Raw genomic sequence first — 26044 nt, forward strand, 5'->3', positions numbered from 1 at the left:
ATCCCAGTTGCTCTGGGACACCGATTTTTCATGCTAAAACCAAGAGAGTCCCAGGGAGACCAGATGGTTGTTCGTCCTAGAGGAAGGAGGGATGCCTGGCTGGTGGTGATGCCTCGGGAACTTAGAGAAGGGGCCCCCTCCTCCCCAGAGCTGGAACTCAGCTCTCTGATCAGGAGGAACTGGTACCTCTGAACTGGTAAAACGGGCCAGGTGCCAGGACAGCAAGATGACCGGAGACCGGAACCAACTGCCGTTCTTCCGACTTTAAATCTTTCTCTAGCACCTTCGATTGGTGTGGGCCTAACGAGGAGCAGTCACCAAAGGGCAAAGTGAAAACGTAGTTTGCTCTACAAGCAAAGCACAAAGGGTGGGTCTGGAGCTGAGAGCAATAGTTTAACAACCACACAACCAGCCAGCACACCCACCACGATGGCCTCAGCTTTCCTCTCTCTCTCTTTCTCCCTCCAGCACTGTCTCTAATGAGGACTCCTTTGGCCCTCCTACCTCCTCTCCCCTTCTCGTATCTTTTAAAGCATTTTGTTATTTTCAGTTTCCCCTCGATACCTAAGACCCTCCCTTTATGCTCACTACTTGACTTTTATAACCAGATCATTGTATTAAATAATCTGATCACCAAAACATGCACACGCAGGGGAAGAGCGTGGTACACACTCCCGGGACGGTGCGCACAGGTGACCTGGGGCCCAGGAGCCGACGAGGTGCGTGTTGTGCGTGCAGGGTTCCTCCGCAGCTTAGTACAATGAGCTACATGGCAAGTTTCGTCTCCACCTGCTGTCTCTTGGTACCGCACGGCTCAGTTACCTTGTGGCAAAAAAAAATCTTATTTGAGCAAATATGAGCTTTGCATTCGGGTGATTTTATTCCCCTATGCGTCTAACCCAGAAGAACAAATACATGCCTTAGAGACAGGCATTTCAACAGAAGACTTGCTCTAAGAACTAGGGCCATCTCTCCCAGACCTGAGGTGGAGAAGTCCGGGACTCCTGGCCTCATCCCCCGCCCCACCTTGGAAATTTCTCTGTGTGTCTCTCCTGGAAATCACTTTATTATCTCTCCCACTTACTCAAAAAAAAAAAGTACTGAGCCAAAATATCCCTCAGGATTTACTTGAGAACAGTTTAGGCATCTTTATTTACTCACTCTGTGTAGATACGTGGGCTTCATGCGTTGTGACCGTTGGATCTTTACTTCTCAGAAATTCTTGGAATGAACACAAATACAGCCCCATCGGGTTAGGAGGAACAAGAACTCCCGGCCCAAGAAGTCCTGCCACGTGCCCAGACTCCACACCTCTATCTGCCTGCACCTCTGCACCTGCCGACCCCCTCTCTGCCGGCACTTTTATGAGCGGTCTATTATTATCAGCCAAAAAAAGCTAGAATCTTTGCTTCGTTTCTAACGACTTTAAAAAGTGCAACGGGACGCAATAAAAACCTTCGACCACTTTCATCTTCAAAGACACACCAAATTACGTTATAATTTATCTGAAACTTGAAATTGTTTCTGGAATTGTTTCATGTTTTTAGTCTCCTGCTCCACTCACATGACTCACGATTCCCGGGAGGGTCTTGGATGTAAGCTCGGCGTTACAAAATAGGTCACTGGCACGCCCAAGCTAATCCCCGCAGCCCGAAAACATTTTTGTTTCAAATGCAAGCAACCATAAACTCTTGATTATAACGGCAAATTTTCAGAGACCTCTGCTGCTTGTTTGCGAAATCTTGAGGGTGCTGCCGTGCGGGGTACCCCTGGATGCCACAGAGGGTTGTCATATTAAGATTGCCATTAGCTCTAGACATAAAACGTCAGCATCATTCGATGTGCATTGGGCTTCTTAGTTAATGATATATTCATTGGGTGGGCACTCACTGAACAAGAAGACAAACGTTTCCCTGCCTAGAAAAGCGGATAATCGGAAAGAACTCTAAATAAGTTTCTTCCAGATCACTCTGCCGTTGGATCCCGCTGGGGAATAGTTTTCCAGTGTTTCACAAAAGGGTTTCCTTCTGGCTTTGTGCTCCTCGATCTCTACCCATGGTGGTCAAAAGCCCTCCCGGGCCTTCTGTCGCTGAGCCACAATTAAAATAAAATCCGAAATATGAAAACACTTCCCATTCCCTAACCACAAGACAGGCAGGCGTGGAGACTGCTCACATTCCAGCAGCCCACACGTGGCCCTGAATCGAGGGCAAATGGTTGACTCCAGCCAGTTCTGAGTCCTTCTAGGACTAACAGTTCCTCCCCGGAGCAAATATCTCAGACTAACTTGACTTCTAGTTCTTCTCAAGGCGGCAAGAAGCTGCAGCCACCCTTAGAAATGCTCTGTGGGCTAGAATGTTGGTCCTGGACTCAAATGCCTTTGGGTGGGAAAGTCAAAGGAGCAGCAGCAAATTGGGAAGCCGACAGCAAAGCCTGATGGTCCTTCCTCGTGCCCATTCTATACTCCACTTACAAGCAAAGCACAAAGGGTGGGTCTGGAGCTGAGAGCAATAATTGAACAACCACACAACCAGCCAGCACACCCACCACGATGGCCTCAGTTTTCATTTCTCTCTCTCTCTCTCTCACTCTCTCTCTCTCTCTCTCTCACTCTCTCTCGCCATTCTATACTCCAAAGTGGATGGCACAATCTGGAGGGGAAGAAAGCCTCCCTTCCTCACCTTGACCATGGTGTTGTACCTACTCCCGTACAAACCGCTGGTTAGAGCTGACCCTTCATCTTAACCGTCATCATACCCGCTGCCCCCATGAGCCGCAGATCTTTCCTACTCTTTACACCATGCACTGGTTATCCCATCATCTCCACACTTACCTTTGAGAATCCAACTGGTTCATTTAGGTAGAATACCTAAGCTCTGAGCACACTGTGTGTGGTGGTTTATTTATTTCATTATTTAGTGTTATGTTAACTTGGTTCAGTAACACATAAACCCGGTAAGAACAAAGATTCTATCGGGGCGCCTGGGTGGCTCAGTCGGTTAAGCATCCGACTTCAGCTCAGGTCATGATCCCGTGGTTCATGAGTTCGAGCCCCACGTCGGGCTCTGTGCTGGCAGCTCAGAGCCTGAGACTGCTTCGGAATCTGTGACTCCCCCTCTCTCTCTGTCCCCTACCCCCCCCACCAGCTCATGCTCTGTCCCTGTCTCTCAAAAAATAAATAAATAAATAAATATAAACAAATAAAAATTAAAAAAGAACAAAGATGCTATCTACGTCAATGCTGTTTCCTGTTACCTGTTCTACCTGTGACAGGAGAGACTCCATAGTGTTTGTTGAACAAATGATGTAAGCGGAAGAAGAAAACCACAAGCACACCCTAAAAGAAATCATTCCAGATGTGATTTGAGCTATTGACATATAAAATTAGTCTAGGTTGGAGAGAACCAAAGCATAAGAGACTCTTAAAAACTGAGAACAAACTGAGGGTTGATGGGGGGTGGGAGGGAGGGGAGGGTGGGGGATGCGCATGGAGGAGGGCACCTGTTGGGATGAGCCCTGGGTGTTGTATGGGACCCAATTTGACAATAAATTTCATATATTGAAAAAAATAAAAAATAATAAAAAAATAAAATAAATTAAAAAATAAAAATAAAAAATAAATAAATAAAAAATAAAATTAGTCTAGGTTAAGATTGCTTTCAATATTCTTTTCCGTTTTAAAAAATACATGAAAATTTCAGGCTCTTCCATTTCACTTGAAATGATTCCTGACAATTAACCGGCTCCACTGCTATCGGCTTGCTCTATGACAAATTGTGATCCTTATTTCACTTTTTATAAATCAACCATTATATCACAGCCATATACAATAACGCACAAAGCCAAGTATGGCATGCACCTCTTCCTCTTGGACCGCCTTTCTTGACGGAGGCACAAACACATCACTCAGTTTGGTCGTCTCAATGATAAGCCCCATGTAGGCAGGGACCTACTTTTTTTTTTTTTTAACGAGTATCACCGTACTTAATGCGTTACCTAGCACATAATCACAGGTAGCCAGTAATGACTAGCTAAATGTGTGAGTTACATGCACCCAGGCACTTAGCTTCTATTTGGATGCCCTTTTCCCCATGGTGAAAACTTCAAGTCTTTTATTATTTAGGTTAAGTCCTTTCCTTATTCCCTCATAACGTGTGGTTTGTTCTCATCATTACATAATGAGCAAACAGATGACAAGGATGTTCCCATTCTTAAATTTTTGTTTACCTCACAGTACTGAGTACAGTGCTTTGAACATAAAAGGGATGGCATAAAATAATAACAACAGCTGGCTTTTTAAACAGCCTGTTTTAAGTGATGGGCCTGAGCTCTGAGAGCTCTACATAATGAATTCATTTAACATTTGCCAAAACCCTGTGAGATTGTTTATGCCAAGATCCCATTTTACAGAAGAGGCAACTGAAGCCCAGAGACACAGATAATGACTGGCCAAGATTCAAATCCACATGTTCTGGTTCTCAAATGCATCCCCCCCGACCAGGAAATAATACAGCGTCACCTCTACAATGGCAGCCAGACAGTCATGGACCAGCCAGGGTGCGTGGGGTAAGCAATCCACATGCCTGTGGTCCAGGATGAGAACCCACATAGAGATAAAGCAGGAACGAGTACACAAGGCCCGTGACTTACGTGTCTCAGATAATAAGCAAGCAAATTAATAGGTGCCTTTTGTGGCAATGAAGGCGTTGTGTGATTTTGGGGGTCCCCGGGAGGATTTCAAAGGTTACGCGATATTTCCATTAAGCATTTCCTGACCTCTCATCCTCATGATACACAGTACACATCCACGCACGGCAGGAGTTTTCATACATTCGTTGTTACGCAGTGCATTTTAGACTTTTCGATATTCAGTTATTCTAATTTGATATGAATTGTTCCTAATAACTCACCAAATAAGTAAATAGGAAGCCCCGCTGGATAGAGTCTTTTCGTACAGATTTTGGAATTAATCGTGCATTTTGTTCTTCTTGTTCGAATACGCTCTGCTATCTTTAAATAAAGGGAAATTGAATAGGTCACAAATTTGTATTGAGCCCGAAATGTAACCTAAGTGGCTTCAACTTAAACACTCTTGTGTCTATCACATCCTCAAATAGCACTAAAAGACAAGTGTGCCTCTTTTAATCCTTTCATTTCAAGTATTACAGAGACACATAATGATGGAATTTACTTACGCTTCACAGAGATCCTAGAATAGTCTTTGTAAGCAGCGTGCACTATTTCAATTACAAAGACACTCTTGGCAAGCACGCGTTGAACAATCACATTTTCTTTTCTTTTTGATTGATCCCCAATATCAGTGTCGTGTAGTGATTTATAATGAGATAATAATATCTGCTTCATAGGTGTGCCTTGAGGATTTGAGAAGACAATATGTGGGAAGCATTTTATAGGACTTTAAATCACATGTGCCACAAGACCGACATGAGGGGTAGAGCCAGGCAACCAATGAGTGAGCCCTGCTCACCCCAGCCTCCTCACTCAGCTGTTGTTATTCTGAGACCTGGGGACGCACGAGTTTCTGCACGTATCCTCCTCCAGTGACAAGAGTCTACTTTTCTTACAATCTCACACCGTGTGATCTTTTGGGGGAGACAATTTTTCAATGTCTCTGAAAAGTAAAGTGTAGATCCCTTCTGATAATACAAATCTGCTTCAAGTCATTTATGCTCTAGATCGATATCCACACCTGTATCCACTATTTTTAATACTGGCCAAATGTCCAGCCGTAGGGATGGGTTAAAATAAAGTATGGTGCTTCCTAAGAGTAGATTACTATGCAGCCATGAAAATAATCGTACGGATGATTTGGAACCTCACCAAGATAAACCGGTAAGTGGAATGAATAAGATGCTAACTACTACAGGTAGGACACCCTGTGGGTATTGTTAAAATAAGGAGAGGCATACGTATAAACCTTGTCGATGCACAGACTATTTCAGAAAAGGTTCGTAAGAACGTGGGAAGAGTGGTTGCCCATGGGAAACAGAATTAGAGATTGGGATCTGGTGGGAAGGGAATCTATTTTCGCTGTATACCCTTTTGCACTGCTTGAATTATTTTTTATCGCTTTGGAGTATTACATTTTCAATTTAAAAAACTAGATAATTTTTTTCCACATGATCATGATCAACATTCGCCAACTCCACGGTATGACTGGTGGGCAATACTCGCCTTCTGGCGTCTGTTCTCACCGAGTATAATGTGGAGCCATGGGAGCCTTGGTTTTTGTAGGACAAAACACACACATTTCAACTGGTTGGTGCAAAATCCCCTGATAAGGTTGCTTGCTGACTTGAGCAACCATACTTTGGGGGTAAAAATCTATCCATAGGGAACTTAAAAGCAAATAAGGTGGGAAGATTTCTCCGAAACAGCCTGGTGAAGAATACATAGTTTGGGCAGGTGGGAGATTTTATTACCGCTCGGAATACACCTGACCAACGTCGCCTAGCGGGTGGGCCAGACCAAATAACAAGACTTGTGTCGCCAGAACGTTAAATTTGTAACAATATGCATTTGGTGTTTTGCTCCGTCTCATAGACGTCGGTGTAAAAACACTCAAGGAAAACGTCCGCGTCTTGTAACATAAGCGTGTTGCATAGCTTACGTCGCGAATTATACAAGAATGAATTATTAAATGAAAAATGTAATTAGACGTTTAAAATGTTACTGATAGCTCACACTCACAAAACAAACTGTGAATTACACTTCCTAGCGTATGATTCAGGCCCCAGTTCTATAGATTTAATGTCTTTGAGGAATACCAGATGTCCCCAAGATTTGGAATTTGATGGAACCGTAAGATGCGGAGGGAAACGTTGCAGCCAGACAATTCCCCATTGGCTCCACATCTGAAGAGGACCAAAAGCCTGTGCTATTCCAGCTAAGGTTAGCAATAATTTATGCTGAATACATTATCTGCAGTTTAGCTTTTCTCAGCCAGGGGCACGAGAAGTTATGCAATGCAAAAGACTGTGTAGGCTAGCATGTACCAGCATGCTGGAACCAAACCCGACTGGGAGCATCACATCGGATCCCGAGCCCAGTTTGCTATCGGCTTGGTGCGGGGCCACGTCCCTGGCTCAGCTGTGAGCAGAGGCAACGTCCCAGTCTCCACCCACACGCCTTGCTTAACCTACCACTCACTGGACCGACCTGCACCTGGAAAGGGTGGAAAGCACGCCCGGGAAATAAAATGGAATCATAACGCACCATTTGGAAGGAAAAATAAATACACATCGATGGGGGCGGGGGGGGGGGGGGTGCGTCCTCCGAAAGATGCTACCGATGTGGGTGATAAGACACAACCGGTTCCCTCCTCTAGAATGGATTCCAAATCTCAGGGTGCCTGTCGATGCTGAGCCAAAACTTCTCCACAGAGGTGGCAGGCAGCGCGCGAACAGTTCCAGAAAGATCTGCCCCAAGGATCTCCTTGCAGGAGCTACAGTTACACGGGGACTGGGAGAAAGTTGGGTCTGGCTCACTGTCATTACCATTTGGGAGACGGCCCAGCCCATACACTCCCTTCCGTGGCTGACTCAAAACAAAGCAAGGCCCTTATTAGGAACATAGGCTTAAACTGTCTAAAAGGCAAATGCATTAGTATGTTCAGTCACCTTGTGAGCTAATGACTAGACACTTTAGAGCACAGGGGATCATTATTCCAGCACATCATCAGTGAACTTTCCAGAAAAGCTAATTAAAGGATCCATTAAAATGCTTACCAGAAAGTGAGGGTTTATCACAGAATCTTATTCACATTTGAAGAATTTGCAAGATTTTTGCCTTGCTGGCTGCTACCGCCTTTCATTTCCTTCCCTGCGATCTCTACAGATGGACACAATTAATTAGGGAGACTCTTACTTCCCTTTTATCATAATTTAGGTGTCTCCTCATTTCCCCTCTCTCTGATACTGTTTGCTACCAACCGACATGGTAACCCAAAATATTGGAGGCTGGCAAATAGCATGCATTTTCTCCTCTGTCTAGAGCAGCAGCTGTCTATACCTGCCCGGAAAATTCCATTGGGGCTAACACCTGTTTCTTCTCCCACATGGAAGTTGCTCTGACATCCTTTTCACGTCTTTCAATATCCTCTACTTGGCGTCCCCCACAAGGTGGGGACTACATTAATCCACTAGAATGTGGAAAAAAATTTTACATTATATATATCTTGTTCCCTCCTCCTATGGTAACTTTATTTTTGTATTTTCGTATTTTTTTTCAATATTTATTTTTGAGAGACAGAGAGAGAGCCAGAGCACGAGTGGGGGAGGGGCAGAGAGAGAAGGAGACACAGAATCCGAAGCGGGCTCCAGGCTCGGAGCAGTCAGCACAGAGCCCGACGCGGGGCTCAAACCCACGGACCGCGAGATCATGACCTGAGCCGAAGTCGGCCGCTTAACCGACTGAGCCACCAGGTGCCCTATTTTTGTATATGTTTTACAACAAATAAAACACATTAGGACAGTGATACTTAGACATCATTTGTAAGTAAAATAAATAACCAGAAGTGAGAAGTGTGGGGTCAAATGGTTTTACAGATGAGGAGAGCAGTCAGAAGCCACCCCCAGGCTAGCCCAGAACACCACAGCAGCCACGTGGAACCACCCATCACGTGCTGTCACCAGGCAGCATGAGGTCCTACTGTGTGCACCCCACCCCTCATCAAACTTCCCTGTAATGGACTCCACATCTGAAAAGAATTCAAGGCCACTGGATCCCGTAAAGATACAGAGTCATCCGTGGTATAACATTGTTCACCCCATGTTCAGAAATCTTAGGAGATGAGCAAGTGAAATCACCGAATAGGCCCAGAGTGATTCTTCCCCCAAAACGGGTAAACTCCAGAAAACAAACAAAAAATGCCAAACTGACCCGGGAGTTTGATTCACAGAACGCACAGGTCCACAGTTTAGCCTTTCCCTTTCCCCAAAGTAAGGTACGAGTTAGCATTATCTTTTCTTTTTAACTAATTCTTTTGAACTTTTTTTCTTATAAAATAATATATAGCTACCACAAAAAAATCAAGATAAAAATATAAAAAGTTACCTGTAATAGTGTTTTACTACAGAGTCAAGAATCTTAAAAAAAAAAAAAGAGCCTGCTGCAGACGTCATCAAGACTATTACCATGCTCGCCTACCTGCTTCGGCTAACCAGTAGCTTGGGAAGAAGAGGCCTGGGCTCTGTGGGGATGCAGGGCCCCTGAGGGTGGGAGCGCACTCATCCATTGACCCCAGCAGGCATTCAGTAGGTGCCGATTAAATGAAGCACTTTACTGCTCCCCAGGACAAAGCCGATATCTCTTTGTAAAAATATAACAGTGAAGAAATTGGAAACGGTGAAATTGGACAAATCAAATTAAACTGTCTAGGATTCCCTCGTCTCATTTATTTCTTTAACACGCACACTCAGTGGCCCCAGCTCTAGGCCAGGCCCCATGGCAGGCATAAGGAACACAAAAACGAACCCAGCGATGGTCCTCTGGGACAAGACGGCTCAAATACAGGGTCTGATAGTCAACATAAGCCATGCTTGGCAGGCCAGCAGGGCTCAGTGGGGGCAGAGCTCAGGGGCAGGCACCCAACAACCAGGGAAGCCTTCTTGGAGGAGGTGATTGCGGGGTTGGTTGAATCGACATATTAGTGATTTCTTCTCAGAAGGAGAGTGACAAAGGGAAATCATTAAGAGACGTCAACATACCTACAATGTGTTAATTCCTTAAAAAGAAAGCCAGATATTAATGGTTGTTAATTCAGGATGGTGGGACATGGGTATTTGATTTTTTTTTCTTTGTACTGTTGTTAAATTTAATTTCTTGGTGGTGGGTGAGGGGAATGGGAGGTAAGTGGAACTTAGCCTACTAATGGGGAAAGGCAGTTTCCCTAGGCAAAAGGACACAGGAGGGTCTTCAAAATGGTCACAATTATGTCTGCCCTCCTGCCTCGTGAGGGTGTTAGACAAACCAGGTGGAAAAAGGAAATATGAAAATACTTTGCAAAACATACAGCTGTGTTCTGAGGTGTCTTTTTTTAACTCTTTAATATAAGATTATATTTTTGCTTTATTTTTATTTATATTATTATATACTTAATATAAGTTAAAGATTTCATGCAGGCCAATTTACTTTCCACCATCAGTATCGGAGATGTAGGAGATACTAATGGCCATAGAATGTCCTAATTAGGCAGAACTGAAAGGGACAGGCACTGTCACATGGTGGTAAACTTTGGGGAACCAATAAGGCACCAGACATCAAATTCTACATCAATGAATAACCCCTGATGAGCATATTTCTATGTCAGTCATCTCACAAAAGACCCTGGTGACTTACAACAACGACAAAATCTCTCTGAATACTAAAAGTATTTCTGCTTCCTTTCATCTTTACATTCATTACTCTATCAGCCATTAATGGAAAATTGATTTCGTTATTTTTGCTGCTCAGTCTATCTTATCCGCGGAGAAGTCAAAGGGAATCCCTACGGACACAGATGGAGGGAACCATTCTTTACACATTTTTGTATGTGATTTGGAAGGCCTAATAAAACGGACAAATCACAAGAAAAAGAAATTTGTGTCCTGCAGAGTAAAACTCAGTACCTGGAAATTTCACTGCAGGAAGTTGAAATTGACAGACAGAAACTAGACCAGTTTCATAATATCACTTCACAAACTCACAGGGAAAAACTGTTCTGAAAGTCTAGCTTTTTTCCTCACAAATATCATAAAATGACAGAACTGAAGGGGCATTCACAGGTCATCTTCCCCAGCCCCCTGCCTCGGGCAAAGGAGCATTCCGCCCGACGAGATAAATGACCCGGTGTGTGGTTTTGTTTTGCTTTGTGTTTTTTAAACATCCGAAGATATTTCGGTTTCTCTTAGTTACTTGATCAGTATCCAATCAGCCTTTCAGTCGTGGCAATTTGACTGGACTCTTTATAGTTTAGACACATTTTCTTTTGTTCAGTTCTCTAAAAAGAATGAATTGGTGATTTTAAGTGTAAGAATATTGTTTGATATACTTGAAAAGAGTTACTGCCTTCTATTTCCGGTGGTATAGTAAACTATATACTCTAACCACACTATTTGCCATAAACAACTAAAAATGCCTAATGAAGTCTAAAAGCTATCTTTTAGCCTGCATCATTGAGCCGACAGAAAACAAATAAATGAAAAGAATACTCAGATGGCAAAATCCAGGTAAAAGCCAGTCTAAGAATGAACAGCAGAGCCCCAAAGCTGACTCTCATCTGAAGTCATTCACCAAACCAGATGAACTTGAACTTGGTCTTCAAGGCCTCAAAGGGGCACAAGGCACAGCAGACAAAGCCTAAAGATGGAATGTAAAATAGGAGATACACACTCCATTCCACCACAAGCTACAATCCCAAAAGGCCATAGTCTCAATAAGGATAAACCAAAAATACATCGTCCACTCTCCAGGAGATCACAAGGAGGATCACGTCTCAAATCTTGAAGAAAAAAAAAAAAAATGAAAAAAATCTCCCCTCTGAATCGGCCTTCACAATGAAGACCCCTCAGATAAGCATGTATTTCAAAATTATACTATCTGGCATTCTGGAAAACCAAGACTTTCATTTTAAAGGCACCCCAGGCTACCCATCCTGCCCAAGCATCCAGCTAAAGCAAATATGAATCATCTCTGAATACGTAAAGGTCTTTTCTTTATGGTCATACTGTTTCTCCAAAAAAACAATCTATCGATACTCTGCCCTGTTCGATGTACGTGGCGGGGGGGGGGGGGGGGGGGGGAGCGGTGGGAGGAGACGAGATCAGGATAAAATTCTTGACATCCAGTATCTTGGCAGCAGAGTAGGGAAAGGGCAACTAGAGGTCAGTTACAGAGACATTCACTTCATCCCTTGAATTTCATTCTCCGCTCTATCTCTACCCTTTGCTGTGCCTCCTTGTGGCTAAATCCGAATTCTTTTCTTGATTTCATTTGTCCACGATGTAAACCACCTGTGGGGGTAGCCAGCTGATGCATGGGGTTCAACCAGGTCATGTACAGACTGTGTGCCAATCTCCTATTTTCAGCCTGATGCCTCCCCACTGCCTGCCATCCACATCACCTGGATCCTCAACGTGCCCCCACTCTCTAGGTTCTGCGGAGTGGATCAGCTAATTTCTCACACTCTCCCCCATGGAGGAGGCCCATGGGATTGTTATTTCCTCTGCTCTGCTCAGTCAGCGGCCACTCCAAGCTTCTGGAAACGTTCTTTTATTTACTGGGGTCTCCACTCACCTTCTGCTTGTGTGTTTATTCATTTTTCTTCCTTTGCGGCCATTTTAATTGGATTCGGGGAGGGAAAAGAGCTACATATTCTGCCATGTTTACCCAGAAAAGGTCAAGTTGAACCTTGAATGGCCTGGGTGATAATGTGGGCCAAATATAGTGTCCGGACCATCTCTCGGGCTACCCTCAGCCTTGAATTTCCTATTTAAATATCTGGTTCCTCCCTGGAAAGGCAGACCCTGTGAATCACCTTTGTTAAATTGCCAGGACCTACAACAGTAGATATTATTAAAAGAATTAAATTCAGATGGTTGAACTCTTGATCATCTACAACAACACCACATTGAACATTTCTTTATTAAGCACCTTGTATGTGCCAAGACCTGGCTTAAACACTTTACAGATATTATTTTATTCACTTTAATTCTCATGACAGTGTTACGACGGAGTTATCATTAGTCATGTTCACAGATGATAAAACTGTGGCTCAGTCGAGCTAAGTGGTTTGGTGACAGGCACACAACTGGCTGAAAGGTGACCCAGTATACACATCTGAGTCTCCCTCAAGCCAAGGACCTTGCTTGTTCCTCTCAGCCACACCACACCCCGCCAAAGCCTAACATCATGAGAATGGAAGCAACGGCAAGACCACATCACACATAGACATGGCATGAAAGAACTTAAATCCAGAAAGCATGTACCAGGGCGCCTGGGCGGCTCAATGGGTTGAGCATCTGACTTTAACTCAGGTCATGTGCTCACGGTTTGTGGGTTCTTGCCCCGCGTCGGGCTCTGTGCTGACAGCCCGGAGCCTGGAGCCTGCTTCGGATTCTGTGTCTCTCTCTCTCTCTCGCTCGCTCTCTCTGCCCCTCCCCTGCTCACACTGTGTCTCCCTCAAAACTAAATAAACATTAAGAAATTTAAAAAGAAAGAAAGAAAGAAAGCATGTACCAAACAAAGATAGTATGGAAAGGTGATCTGAACCAAGGTTAAATGTTGAGCGCTTATTTGGATTTGGCGATTCAGAGGTGAGCACTGCTTTTTAAACTTCACAATTAGTATGTTACGTACGGCAGTTCTAAAAGTACATTGTGTTGTACAAAACACATCGTCTTGTTTGAATCGCTAAACGAACCGGTCAGAAATCAACTAGCAGTGAATAAGGTGCTTTTAAAGTCTTGAATAAAGAGATTTAGCTCAATATTTTTATTATGCAGGCATAATATATTTCAGAAGAATATCTCAGTAACTAATATGACTAAAAATAGAGAAGTCAAATGCATACTGATTAACACAGTGAATTAACTATCCCCAACTGTAAGTATGATTCAACATCATATTCCCCAGGAAAATATTTGGACTTGGAATTATCCATTGAACAACATATTTTCATTCAAAAACATATTGAAATATAAGCAGTTCTTACAACGCTTGCTTTTAGAATCATCGAATTTTGGCTTTGTTGAAATTACTTCTCCCATGGCTTCAATTTCTTCTGCATACACAATTTGATACCCAAATTGTGAAACAAAAACAGAATTTTTCTCATGGCAAAGGATGCCATGCAATTAGATTCAACATATTTTGAAACCTGACTATAGACGAAGGTCTGTGCTAAGCATTCTAGCGTATTTAAAGCTGAACAAGGCATGTTTCCAAACATCAAGGGAGGAAACAAATACGTTCAGCATAATATAAGGCGGACGTGGGCAGCAGGGCCCTGGAAATAGAGACACGTGCTATGGATATCCAGAGAAGAGAGAAGTACCGGAACCCGGCAGATGAGGGGCTATGTGAGCTGGCCTTGGAAGCTTGAGGGATCTCAGCAGGCAGAAGTGGCAGCAAATGGCATTCCAGTGGAGGGGCCGTGGTGAGGAGACTCCTTAATGGGAAGGAGGAAGCGAGTAACACCGGCGTATCGGACTCAGGAAGTAGCTGGGAGCAGGTATTAGCGTCCTCGGGCCCCCATAACAAATTACCACCAACTTGGCGGCTTAAAACAACAGAAATGTATTTTCTCGTGGCTCAAGAAGCTAAAAGTCCAAAAGCAAGGTGCCAGAGGGTCAGTCCGCTCTGGAGGCTCTGCAGGAGAATTCTTTCCTGCCTCTCTCCTGGGTCTGCTGGCGGCTGAGCCCCAGCGTTCCTTGGCATCCAGTCCAGCCCCTGCCTCCATCTCAAATGGTTCTCATCTCTCCCCTCCTCTTCCCTTCCCTCTCCTCTCTTCTCTTCCCTCTCTTCTCGTCTCAGGACTTATCATTGGATTTAGGACCTTCTCTAACCCAGAATTATCTCATCTCAAGATCCTTACCTCTGCAAAGATTCTTATACCAATAAGTTACATTCTCAAGTTCATGGTGGCCATACTTTGGGGGGAGGGGGACACAGTTCAAGCCTCTACAGGGCATCTCTCCCATAAATGTATAATATTTAAAATAAATTGTCCTTGTACTTCTATTTGATTAAGAATTGTATCAAAAAACATCTGAGCAATAAATTCTTAACGACAATTTGATTACCATTTTTCTGAATTTAATTTTTAACTAGTCAGCAGGGTTTTCACATTATGTCCAGGTCCGGGTGACTGATTGCCGAGGGAGACTTTCCCAAAACCCCCTCCCACCACATGTGTAGAAGAACCAGTCACATGATATTACTGGATCCACGGCTGTCCCAGAAATCGGCCATGAGTAATGCAACCCTGTGCAACCCTTCGCCTCCTATACCGACAGGAGAACTGCTCTCCATATTTGAAAAATGCCCCACAAAATACTAAGCAAGCCACATGAATCAAAAGCATTGTAAAAATTAGGGAAGAAAATCTAGCCTATACTAATCCAAAATTTGCTGTATGCACAGGAAGCACTTAGAAGCTGAACCCTAAGAATGGATTTTGTAGGGCATTTCATAATTGCCTTAATTATGGAAAACACTTTTTATTGGATTAGAGGTGCAATTTGATGCTCTTTGGGTGCTGGCTAAAGAACTCAGTAATTGTATAAAATGATGGACAGGCTTTCAGGCTCCTGAACTTGTTTTTTTGACTCTGTGATTTAAGTGTGAAATTGATCTGAAGTCGGTGCGGGTCGTCTATCAAGTAGGCTCGAATGTAAGCAATGCAGCTCCATTTGCACTAACTCGGTACAAAATATCCTTTCGGTTTGTAAAACTCAAATGCATCTCTTCGAATAGAGAGTCCAATTTATGTCATGCTATAATCATAGCAGTTCTAAACTAATTTAACACCCTGAAGAAGTTAATTAACATCATTAAAAAGTGCATCCAGTCAAGTATAACATGTGACCCAAATAAATAATTGAGTGAACTTTCCTCCTCCAGGGGTGACATGTTCCAAGGCTGTCCTCTTTCATCAGACCTGGTCAACAATTGTTTGAAACGTCTGACACCGACCACATTAGATGATTTTCACGAAGGTGTAAACCTATGTGGCAGCCTAATAAACAACTTAAGTTTCATGGCTGACATTGATTCATACATCTTCTAAAGAGGTGGTGCATGAAATGATCAGAACAGTCAATAATGCAAGCAAAATGTATGGGCTTGAGATAAGAGAGCAGAAAACAAAATCAATGCCTTCCAGCTATTAACAGCATGCAGCAGAGTTCATAATAGATGGCATTAAACTTGAACAAGTTGCATCCTTCAAATCCCTCAGAGAAACCGTCACTCCAACAGTAATTGCAAGAATAGCATTCACACAAATGAGTATATATGGCTTTAGCTTGGTCACTGAAAGCATTTTACCAACTAAAAGCTACTCACATGAGTTGTTTGGGGTGCGTTCTTATTGCAAAAATTTTAAAGAAGGTCACTAAGCACACTAACAAGTATCATTAGGTGCATAAAATTTAGATAATGAAGAAAGTCAATACATTGCTGTAAACCTTCACACACAAAATAGATGCACAAAAGGGCAAAGCAATCAGCTGCAAATGGATGATTTTTTTCTCCTTTAAAGAAATGAAATCGAGTGGAATGAAATATTGTTATCTTGTAATCAACACAGTCATTTTTAAGCCCTCCAGGTCAGAGAAGTTTCTGTGTCAGAAACACGAAAGGGGTTCTAGTATAAAGTATTTGGGAGAGCCGAGTGACTGAGCACGCTGGCTTGGAGATCAGATCGACCTGTGTTTGATTCACACCTTTACCACTTATTAGCTTTTTCATTTCACCTCTCCGGGCCTCTGTTTATTCATCTGTAAAATGAGATTAATTACAAGCACCTAGCAGTGTTGTTGTGAGAATATAATAACAGACGTTGGAGTAGTCTCTGAATAGAGTGTTCCCATCTTTATTTTCAGGATATGTAGGACTTTGTCCATACACTAAATGTTTAAAGACTGGTAAATTAACATAAACATTTCAAAACAAGGTCAGTCCTTCATAATCCCCGCTTAGTACAAAAATGATGATGTTGAGATTCAGAGCAGCTAACTTAAAGAAGTGAATGGTCAGGCTGCTCTCTAGCAATGGAAATACGTCCTGGAGAACAGCGACACTCGCACAGGTTACGTTTCTCGCTCCCTCTTTATACGTTATCCAGGTGCAGGAGGATTCAGATAATCTGAGCTCACGGTTTCCATTTAACCTTGAAATGATTTCAAGTATCAGAGGATCGCTTCAAAATCCCGGGTCAGCCACCCACAGCTCAGCATCTCAGGAGCACATTCTATTATCTGCTAGTATTGCCACAACTTTCAACACGGCTGCACCATTTTAAATTTCTACTGCTTCTTTTGTTGTTGTTGTTGTTGTTGTTGTTGTTGCCGATGTTGCTTGTTGTTGCTTTTTAGGCAGCATGCATTGGGGAAGAGTCACATGGCACGCCTCTTCTTTTACCAGTTTTATTGAGAAATAATTGACACACCTCACTGTATAATTTTAAGCGGGACAGCATGATGATTTGATTTACTCAGATTGTGAAACGAGTACCACAATAGCTGCAGCCAACATCCATGATCTCATATAGATACAATAAAAAGAAAAGGAAGAAGAAAAAAAAAAGAATTTTCGGGGCGCCTGGGTGGTTCAGTCGGTTGGGCATCAGACTTTGGCTCAAGTCATGGTCTCATGGTTTGTGGGTTCAAGTCCCAAGTCATGCTCCGTGCTGACAGCTCAGAGCCTGGAGCCTGCCTCGGATTCTCTTTCTCCCTCTCTCTCCACCACTCCTCCCCCATGCTTTGTCTCTGTCTCTCTCTCAGAAATAAATAATTTTTTTAAAAAATTAAAAAAAAAAGAATTTTCTCCTTGTGATCAGAACTCTTAGGATTTACTCTCAAATTGTCCTACATGTCATATAACAGTGTAACCTACTCATCATGGTATACATTACATCCCTAAGACTTATTTATAACTACAAGTTTGTACCTTTTGACCACCTGCCTCCAATTCCTACTTCCCGACCCTCTACCTCTGATAACCACAAGGCTGATCTCTTTCTCTATGAGTATGGCTTTGGGGGGATGAGTTATTTGTTTTGGGTTTTGTTTTGTTTTGTTTTGTTTAGATTCCACATATAAGTGAGATCTTACAGTATTTGTCTTTCTCTGTCTGACTTATTTCACTTAACATAACATGCCTGCAAGGTCCATACATGTCACAAATGGTAGAATTTCCTTATTTATGGCTGAATAATATTTCATTGGATGTACACACACCCATTAATACACACACACACATACACACACACATACCACAATTTCTTTATACATTCATCTATCACTGGACACTTAATCGTTTCCACGCCTTGGCCATTATAAATAATGCTGCCATGAACATGAGGGTGCACATATCTTTTCAAGTTAGTATTTTCATTTCCTTCAGATAAATACCCAGAGGTGGAATTTCTGGATCATATAGTAGTTCTATTTTTAATTTTTTGAGGATCCTCCATACTTTTTCCATAGTAGCATATGTCATCTCTTATCTCTCTGATGATGGCCATTTTAACAGGCATGACTAGTTTTTAATTTGCATTTCCCTCATAACGAGTGATGTTGAGCATCCTTTCATGTATTTATTGGCCTTTTGCATATCTTCTTTGGAAAAATGTCTAGTCAGGCCCTTTGCTCATTTTTTAATTGAGTTATTTGGAGTTTTGCTATCAAGCTGTATAAGCTATTCACACATTTTTATATTAACTCCTTATTAGCTATGATTTGCAAATATTTTTCCCATTCCATTGTCTTTTCACTTTGTTAATGGTTTCTTTGGCTGTACATAAGCTATTTAGACTAGTGCAGTCCCACTTGCTTATTTTTTGTTTTGTCGCCTGTGTGTTGTCATAACCAAGAAATCATCACCAAGACCCATGTCAGGAAGCTTTGTTCCCCTGTTTTCTTCTAGGACTTCCATGGTTTCAGGTCTTACATTTACGTCTTCAATCTGAATTAATTTTTGTGAGTGGTGTAAGACAGGAGTCCAGTTTCATACTTTTGAACATGAATATCCAACTATCCCAGCACCATTTTTTGAAGAGACTGTCTTTTCTCCATTGAGTATTCTTGGCTCTCTTGTCAAATATTAGTTGATCATATATGCTTGGGTTTATTTCTGGGCTATCAATTTCTGTCCCATTGGTCTACTTGTCTGTCTTTATGCCAGTGCTATACTGTTTTGATGACTATAGCTTTATAGTATAGCTTGAAATCAGGAATTGTGATGCCTCTGGCTTTGTTCTTCTTTCTTGGGATTTATTTTTGACTATTTGGGGTCTTTGTGCTTCCATATAAGTTTTAAGATTGTTTTCCACTTATGTAAAAAAAAGTGCCATTGTAATTTTAACAGAGATTGCATTGAATCTATAGATGGCTTTTGATAACATTGACATTTCAACAATGTTAATTCTTCTAATCCATGAACATGGGATACCTTTCCATTTATATGTGGCTTCAATTTCTTTCATCAAGGTCTTGTGATGTTCAGAGTAAAGCTCTTTTACTTCCTTGGTTATTCCTTAAATAATTTATTGTTTTTGATGCTATTGTAAATGGGATAGATATCTTTATTTCTTTTTCAAAAAAGTTCTTGCTACTGCGTAGAAATACTACTGATTTTATACATTGACTCTGTATCCTGCAACCTTACTGAATTCCTTGATTAGATCTAAAAGTTTTTTGGTTGAGTCTTCAGGATTTTCTAGATATAAAATCATGTCATCTACAAATAGAGACAATTTCACTTCTTTCTTTCCAATTCTGACATTTTTGTTTTTGTTTTTGTTTTCTGGCCTGATTATTCTAGATAGGACTTCCAGTACCATACTTAAAAGGAATAGTGAGAGCCGTCATCTTTGTCTTGTTCCTGATCTTAGAGAAAAAGCTTTCAACCCTTCACCACTGAGTATGATGTTAGCTGGGGGCTTGTCATATACGGCCTTTATTATATTCACATATGTTCCTTCTTCGCTAGGAGTTTTTATCACAAATGGATGTTGAATTTTGTCAAATGCTTTCTCTGTATCTGTTGAGATGATCATTCTATTAATTTTCTTTCATTCTATTTTCATTTTCTTTCATTCTATTAATTTGATGTATTGCATTGATTTATTTGCGTATTTTGAAGCATCCTTGCGTTCCAGATATAAATCCCATTTGATCATGATGAACGATCCTTTAAATGTGCTACTGAATTTATTTTGCACTATTTTATTGAGAATCTTTGCATCTATATTAATCAAGGATATGGCCTGTAGTTTTCTTTTCTAGTAGGTCTTGTTTGGTTGTGATATGAAGATAATGCTGGCCTCATAAAATGATTTTAGGAGTGTTCTGTACTCTTTGATTTTTTAGAAGAGTTTGCAAAGGATTGGTGTTAATTACATGGCACATTTCTAATGGCAACTGGCAATTCTTCATCACACAGTTGTATAAATTATCACCTTTTTTTCCTTCATTTGTGCCATGAACAACTGTTGAACTATATAAACATTTTGTTGAAATACCGTATACGAAAAATTATTACATGTTAGGAATGTAAATGACTGCCTCAGGACATCGGGGCTGAAATATTGGCTCTGGGTAGGAAAGCGCTCATGGCCCTGGCCCTGTGCTGTTATTTAGTAATGGAAGTAGAAACACAGCCTCTCCGTTAGCCAGAAAGGTGATTCTGCAGCAATCAAAGGCTGAAAAACACAGCTGCTGCTGGGCCAGAGTCCCCAACACAGAAACTTCTATTGAAGCAAGTATCTTTTCATTGAGCTCCACTGAAAACCATCAGTGGCTTTTTTAACCTGACTTTGTGCTTCATTTGGTGCAGCTCAGTGCGAGAAGCTATAGAAGGATAGCCCTGGAGAGTAAATTATTTTCTACCACCCCACTAGATAAAGGCTACCTAAAGATGCTGATTTTCCCTTCCTGTTTTCTCAGCACCCATGGGTTATAATGACAAACCTGGTGTGCAACACTTAGTGACTGGGTGACAAAATACTCAGGTTGAGAAAACGATGGTCAAGGAAATGCCCCAAAATAATAATACCACTAAAAATAGAAAACTGAAATCACAAGTTTGATCATTTGGAATGGTTGAAAAAAAAGTTTGTTAGGAAAAAGAAAAAGTGTGCGTGTTGGGAGGGAGGGGTATGTTTAATAATCCCAGCTCTCTCTCTTAAACAGAATCATGCATAAGAGGGAAAAATGAAACAAGCAGAACTATTGGTATTCAAGGACAGAAAGGGCCAGTTCAGACCATGGAACAGGTTTCCAGATCTCTGCTCATTACTTTCTCTGTTCATAGCAGCTGGGGCCTCTGAGGGGCTGGTGTTGTTCCTTGCCCCCAAATACTTTACAATCCCATTGGGAGAGCAATGATAGCAAATATTCAGTGACAGAACAATGTGAGGAGATGATTTTGCCCTGTTAAAGTAGACGATATAAACTTACATTCTGTAGGGGGTTCAGAGAAAGGAGAGGCTGGTGGCAAAAACATCAGGGGCCACCTACCCAGACAGCTGCATTTGTCAGTCTGCTTATTTCTGGGCTTTCATGCCACCTTGTGTCTTTGACCGTATCGGTCCCCAACCATGGGTGCCCCCATTCCTTTGTTAGGACCCCCATCATGGATGTGTTTGAAGTTTCTCCTTACTGGAGCTGTCCCTGATCACCGTTATCCACAGATGCTCTAGGACATGCAGACCCCACCCCCGCCTCCATAGAACATGTCTCCATGACTATAAACATCTATGAAGCATCTGTGCCTAGTTGACATTGAGGAGAAAAAGCAAGGCAGGATCATTCAGGTACTGCTTAAAATAATAGCAAGTATTTTGCCCTCTTTCATGCAAACTGTTTAACTATTCAATACCCTTCTAATAATTTCACTTAAAGAAGTTGTCATAGGTGTAGATAAGGTCTTAGATGCAAGGATATTCTTCGAAGCACTGTTTACAATAGTGAGAATCTGAAAATATCCTAAGTATCTAATAATAGATACTGCATAGAATATAATAATAGAATAATAATAGAATATAAGGCAACCAACAAATATAGTATAGCAAATGAATATTTATGAACATAGAAATATGCTTACAATATATTAAGTGGGAAAACCACAGGCTACTGCAAGCAGATACAATGTGATCCTGTAATTCATACATATAGACAGTTGTATATATGTAAACATATATATATATATATATATATATATATATATACACACACACATATATTTTTAATGCATATAAACATATATATATATACATATATAAACATATATATATGTTTATATGCATTAAAAAATGTCAACCATTGGATGAAGTGCATTCATGTTTTTACTCTATTGCTTTGGTATTTTTCTGATTTTTCTTTGATAAATAAAGAAACCAAACATGGTTATAATGACTATGCCCACAAAACATTGTCCTTTTGATTATGAAATATTTTATGCCTACAAATGAGCTTTTGGAAAAGTATAATAAATACCCACGTACCTACCACCAAGCTTGCACAATTCTCTTTTTAGGCAACTTTGCTTTTAGCGAAGGGGTCTAAGAAATGAACAAAAGTAGGTCAGAATGCTGAAACGCTATGTGGATTTACCCTCCTGTAATGAGAGGTTTCATTCTGACCCTCTTAAACTCAGTTTTTAACAGCCCAGACTATCTCTAAAAAACACCCTTTCTCCCAGCCTCTGCACCAGTCATAGTAACATATAATGTAGTACAAAGAACCATGATTTTTCCCTATTCAGGGAGCTGTTATCATCTGCTGTGGTAAGCTGGCTGTGGAGCCTGGGCCCAAGCCCACACACAACTCACCTCCTGATTTACTTAAATCTTTTTGCTTCCATCAACCACAGGGAATGGGGACACTTACAGGTAACAACTGACAATTTGAACAGAAAATATAGAGAAAAGCTGTGTAAAGCAAGTGGCTCAGATTATAGCTGTTGACTTCTAATATTATTTGATAGATGAGGCCGCTACAATTATCTACTGCTCATGGGTTCCATTACTGGAACAAGAAGCACACAAAATAAGGGCAATTTCCCAAACAATATCTGGGCCCACTTAACTTTGTCAAGAGCCATTTCAGCAAGTGAAGTCCTCCTTGTAAAAGACACAAAGATAATGCGCTGGCAACTTGACATGGGCATTTAGTTCCTACCACATTAACTGCCTTTTGTTATTTCTGCTATGCACTAGTTAAGGCCAAATTGGATATTATTTTTAACTAAGCATTTGTTTTAAAACGCAGTCATGGAATCTACCATTTTTCCTCTAAGATAAAAGAAAAGGAAAAAAAGAGCTCTAAGAAAAACTTGAAGACCTCTAAACAAAAGAGTGAAGAAAAGTTTCCACCTGAATTTTTCATGAATCTTTCTCCCAACCAGCTACCCTAAAATTATCGGAACAGTTTTCATTCTTAAAAACATTATTCTGTGGTTTAACCTTAAGTTACTATTTAAAGATCAAAAAGAAACTGCCTCTAGAGAAAGAAAAAAGCAATACATTTTTGAAAGACAAAAAACAAAGTACCTGTGCAGTGAACTGAATTATTGCATCCATGTTAACTGTTAATTCATTTTGCATTTTGAACTTGGATTGAGCCATTGGGTGGAATGAGTTTGGGAAATGTTAGAACTTCATCAGGAATTACACTCGTCCCCTACCCCAATCTTCTTCCCCACGTTGGAGAGTGGAAAGAGGAAGGAGGAGACTGAGGAAGATAAGAAAAGCACAGAATAATTCCTGGCTGATGACCTTACAATGGCGGGGGGGTGGGGGGGTGGTCACCACCAGAAGTTCACCCAAAGTGGTTTACCTTTCTCTCTTAGACAGAATCCATGTGCATGGACCTACATAGTGCCTTATTTTCTAAATTAAAATCCCTCTGATTTTTTTTTCCTTTTTATTCTTGTTGCTTTGATGTATTTCCAAACCAAAATACGGGAAAGTGTCAAAGACACACAGGATATTGGACTCCTTTTCTTCCTTTCCCTATCCTTTTTCATCCCACTTTTCAAGTGATACACAGTTGACCAGTTGGCCTATCTACTGCCAGGGCTGTGTCTTCCCCTTGACCAAATGCTACAGATGAATCCTCCTGGGTACTTAGCCAAGAAATGTCCAAGTCCCCTAAAATCTGGGTCACTGTGAACATCCATAAGTGGGGCTGGTCCAAAAGCATGCTCCTCTCCAATAATACTCAAGAGAGATGGCTAAGTCTGTCCAGTTTAATTATAACATTCAGGATTTTTTTTTATTATTCTTTCTCAGCTCCTAGAGTCTTTTAAGTCTCTTTTTAAAAGGCCTCTACACAAAAGGTAACTTCATCCTGGAGAAAAAGAAACTCCGACTTGGCCACACCACTTCCACTTGGGCATTGATTAGATGTCTTTATTTTTTAACAAATTCAAAAAGAAAAGGGACACGACTTAAAACTAAAATAGAACCAGGCACATTGTACAAAGGATTATTTCAAGTAATTCTCCTTGAAACTATAACAAAGGAATGTTTCCTGGGGATTAAATGGACTGTCAGGTAATCAGAAAAGTTCTTTTAGGTTTTTCCTCAGGAAGAAAAAGAGCACTTTGGATGGATTTTGTTCCTGGCATTTTGTGACACTTTACAGCTTATTCCCTGGTGTCACACCGATTTATTTTATTATTCATGAGCTCCGGGAAGGAAGGAATGATCTCAGAGGTCCCCAGCTGGACCACACTAATAGATCCTTTTCCTATCCTCCACCTTCTGTTACTTTAACATGGATAAGATCGTTTTATTAATATGGATAAGATTGTTTTATTAATGAGAACAAATGGGTCTCCTGAATATCAGCCTCTCCTTTGGTCACTCTGGAACCTGATATACTTGATTAATTGATCTCCAACTTTTTGAGCGCCCACACTATTTTTGACACTGTACTTTTAAGAAATTAGGACCTACATGAACAAAAGCTGTACCTCCAGGAAGTTACATTCTAATGAAATAAGACTGACCTCCATTACTAATTGATGACACTACAGTCAACTATCAATTATTCATGTAAAGATTATCCCTGACACGCTTTGTAGAGCATTCGTTGTGAATTTCTAAATCCTAGGCTCTCCTACTTTTCAACCAGACAGACTTAGGGGATGTAGTGTGAAATTCCTCACAACACTAGAGATTTTGGTGCGGAAGGAAGCAACCCAACTGCCCCCAACTGCCTACGGATCTTAATCTTCATTCATTAAGCAGGCATGGAGTACTTTCGAAAAGGTGCTATGTCAGGCACCAGAAAGGAAGATGAATTAAGTGTGCAAAAGGTATACCGGGCTCCCAGATAGGAGGGGCTAATTCTACTGGTAGAAAGAAACAGAAAAGAATATGAATGGGAAGAGGACACTTGACTTGAGTAATGGAAATGCAGTGGGTGTCGAGGGGGTGGACAAAATGAGGAGACATTCTAAGCGGAGTCTGAGCAGAGTTATTTAACTGAGCACATTATTTAACTTTTAGATAATGTGATGCGCTATGGAATTTTCATGTTTAGCGTGACCCGGGGGTTAGCAAGTGGAAGGAGGTAATGCAGTTGCTAACAAGAGACAGAACTGAAAAGATAAGCAGAGAAGGGGCCTCCACAGGACTTCTTGCTTTGGGTTTTAAAGGGATAAGAAGTTAAGCATGACCCCTCTCCACTCAGCGTATGGCTTGGGTAACAAAGTAGCTGGGTGCCATCACTAAGACTGGGAATCCTGGAGGAGAAACATTTTCAGAGGAAAAATAACGGGTTCAGTTTGGGACCTTTCCCTCACTACTGTACTGAGAGTTGTGAATGGCTTCCAACTCTTAATATTAATTCCTGGGTTCCACAATCGACTGCTATTGGGCTACTTAGTCAACTGAAGACAAGAGATTATTCTCTTACATGCCTCCACTACATAAAATACATCTCCCATCATCTGTGTGGTTTCTTCAGCCTACGTGCAGACAGGGAGATTGTCTGGATTTTTCCAGAAATCGAGGATTGGTTATTTACATCGCTCAATCTAGGTTTTTTTTTGTTTGTTTTGTTTTTTACAATTTTTTTTGTTTGTTTTTTGTTTTTTGTTTTTTACAATTTAGTGTAGATACTGATACTTCCTCTGCTTTAGTTTTGGACATGTACATGATACACAGACTATGTTGGAGATAATTTCTCAGGTCCAAAGGAAACGGCATCACAATTAGCCTTAAGGTTGGCCCACGTGGACCATGGAGGAAAACGGTGCCAAAATGTCTAGCCAATGTCACTAGGAAGTTAGCATATTCATTCATTCATCC

At 41.3% G+C, this 26044-nt stretch overlaps 1 long non-coding RNA gene across 8 annotated transcripts in view; it reads right to left on the bottom strand.

The window, feature by feature from the left end:
• LOC122220522 overlaps window positions 1-26044 on the bottom strand; it is a 112322-nt gene that overhangs the window by 39545 nt on the left and 46733 nt on the right. For 3 of the 8 annotated variants that reach the window (XR_006202916.1, XR_006202912.1, XR_006202917.1), the window contains exons 3-5: window positions 23276-23456; window positions 22229-22285; window positions 4911-5010 (exon numbers count right to left, since the gene is read on the bottom strand). The exons of 2 other annotated variants lie outside the window; for them this stretch is intronic. This is a non-coding gene — a long non-coding RNA (uncharacterized LOC122220522). Of the gene's footprint in view, window positions 1-90; window positions 348-672; window positions 823-1161; window positions 1222-4910; window positions 5011-22228; window positions 22286-23275; window positions 23457-26044 lie in introns of those variants that run through there. 3 more of the 8 variants (XR_006202910.1, XR_006202911.1, XR_006202913.1) reach the window with 3 other exon arrangements.

The sequence above is a fragment of the Panthera leo genome, chromosome B2 (genome assembly GCF_018350215.1).
Source record: "Panthera leo isolate Ple1 chromosome B2, P.leo_Ple1_pat1.1, whole genome shotgun sequence".
NCBI lineage: Eukaryota > Metazoa > Chordata > Mammalia > Carnivora > Felidae > Panthera > Panthera leo.